This window comes from Mastomys coucha, chromosome X, assembly GCF_008632895.1.
Source record: "Mastomys coucha isolate ucsf_1 chromosome X, UCSF_Mcou_1, whole genome shotgun sequence".
Taxonomy (NCBI): Eukaryota; Metazoa; Chordata; class Mammalia; order Rodentia; family Muridae; genus Mastomys; species Mastomys coucha.
In genome coordinates, this window is record NC_045030.1 from 116,766,315 (window position 1) to 116,768,828 (window position 2,514).

The 2,514-nt window shown below is 30.4% G+C and overlaps 1 non-coding gene across 1 annotated transcript; it reads left to right on the forward strand.

The window, feature by feature from the left end:
- The first annotated feature begins 210 nt into the window (after positions 1 to 210).
- On the forward strand, positions 211 to 378 carry LOC116096443. The gene has a single exon (XR_004121009.1). It is a non-coding gene; the product is annotated as a U1 spliceosomal RNA (small nuclear RNA).
- The last annotated feature ends 2,136 nt before the right edge of the window (positions 379 to 2,514 follow it).

The window sequence follows — 2,514 nt, forward strand, 5'->3', positions numbered from 1 at the left end:
TGACACTTTTATCACATTCACTTAGTATAAGTAGTAATTTGTGTTGTTATGGAAGAAATGGAAATTATCATTATAAGATGAAAATATTTCAGTTTCAATGATAAGAAAGTACAGCTCATTTTTTTTTTTTCAAAATACCCTTTAGTCAGAGTAAGTTCCCTTTCTAAACTTCTTAGAATGTAAAATACACAGATTGCAAGATATATTCGAATACTTACCTGGCAGGGGAGATACTATGATCACAAAGGTGGTTGTCCCAGGGCAAGGCTTATTTATCCATTGCACCCCGGATGTGCTGACCCCTGTGATTTCCCTAAGTACTAGAAACTCAACTACATAATTTGTGGTAGTGGGGGACTGTGTTTGTACACTCCCCTTAAAAAAAGATATATTGGAAAAAAACAGTACATCTAATTAGTTCTATACAATTTTGTTCCCTTTTCTATTTTGTATCTTCAGCAAAAAGTACTAGATAAGATTTCATAAATGTGATTACTTTCTGTATGGATCCATCATAATACATAGGTATCTGTTTGATTATAAAATCTACTGTTTTTTTCAATGATACAATTATTTATTTTTACATGTAGGAGTGCTTTGCCTGCATAATGTCTGTGCACCACTTTTGTGCATTGCTTTCTACAGAGACCAGAAGAGAGTACTGGATTTCCTGGAAATAGAGTTAGTAATGTTTGTGGGTCATAATGTGAGTTCTGAGAATTAAACCTAGGTTGTCTGCAAGAACAGCAATACTCTTAATTGCTGAACACTCTCTACAGCCACAACTGAAGGTTTTTGGGATAAAAATACCAGGATAGAAAATCATGATTCTCTAAGAACCTTAATCTGTGACAATATAGACTTCTATATTGTTGAATCAAAATGATCTCAATCCATATTTTATTTTCTATCTATGCTGTTACTTTGTATTTTGTTACATAACTGACCCATTTTATTACACATGTTGGATTTTCTTGAATATGCAAGATAGTCCCAGAGTTTCTTTGAAGACAGTCTTTACTAAATTTAGTGGTCAGCAAAACATCAGGAAATAAAATCGTTATTCATTTCATCTTTAAGATCAAGTAAATTTAGTATAAGCTTACTGTTCATTAAGCTATCAGTATTATATTAATTAGTACTTAGTAATACTAATTCAGTTCTAATTGCCCATATTTCCATTGAAGCCAAATTACCAAAAATATTATTTTGGCTTCAATAAACAATGTGATTTAATATTAAAGGGATTTCTTATTTCATGAAATTAGCCTAAAAAGGTAAAAAAGTGCATAATATACTACATGCCAATGTTATTCTTGATAATTTACTTTCCTGTCTGTGTTTTATGAATTATATTGCCTTTTGAATTATTGCTGTAGCTTCCCTTTTATTTTGCTTTTATGTTTAATTGATAGGATGTGGTTTAACCATCCCTGCACTTCTCCCAGATATAGTCTTCACCTAAGAGTTTGTTCATTATTCAAACAAGCTTCAATACAAAATGCCATTTTGTTATATTTATTCTAATTAGTTTAGACTACTAACATTATCTTCTTCTTCTGTCTACTGACATTTTTCTCTGGCTTTGTACTAAGTCCATTTGTGTCCGAAGTCTATTTTAATACATTTACTTTGTTTCTTTTAATTTGCCATTGAAACAACTTAAAAAGTACCATTTTTCTTTTTGATAAACCATAAACACTGCATATATTGCTAAATATAAGAATCACCAGATTAGATTATCTCAGTAAAGGACTTCATAAATGAGAAATGGAAAGAATATGGGTAAACATATATTTTTAAAATAATATATACCTCTGTAGTAAGAGATAATTAAATTCACATACAAAAATATGATTAGAATATTATTTGAATTTTTATTATACTCCACCTGAATGCCAATCTGTTAAAGACACTATTGTCAAGTAAATGAAATTTTAAGAGCTAAGTCTAATGGACTAGGAAGCTGTATTCTTCAGGGATGTATGGATTTCTCCTCTCTTTTATGTGTTCCTTTCTGTTTTAATCAATTTCTAACAATAAGGTGAGTGATTTTTCTCCATCATATATTCAGTATTACATATTACCATGCTACAAGCCCCAAAGCAATGAACCAACCATCCATTGATTAGCACTTCCTGAAAATTGTTCTCTTTATGAGTTGTTCATCACAGAAATTTATTATAGGAATAAACCTTACCAAAGAAGTAAAGGACTTCTACAGGAAAACTGTAAGACATGGAGGAAATTGGAAAAAAAAGGCAATTGAAAACAGAGACCTTCTATAATCACTGACTTGGATAATTAATATTATGATTATATTATTATATTAGTTCAAAAAGCAATATACAGATTTTGATGCAAAATCAAAGTCTAGTGATATTCCTTACGCAGATAGAAAAAGAAATCTTAAAATTCATGTGGGAGCACAAAAATAATCTTGAGCAAACAGAATAATGCTGAGAAAATCACCATGGCAGAGAAAAAGTGACACCACATAATCACGGTAAAAAA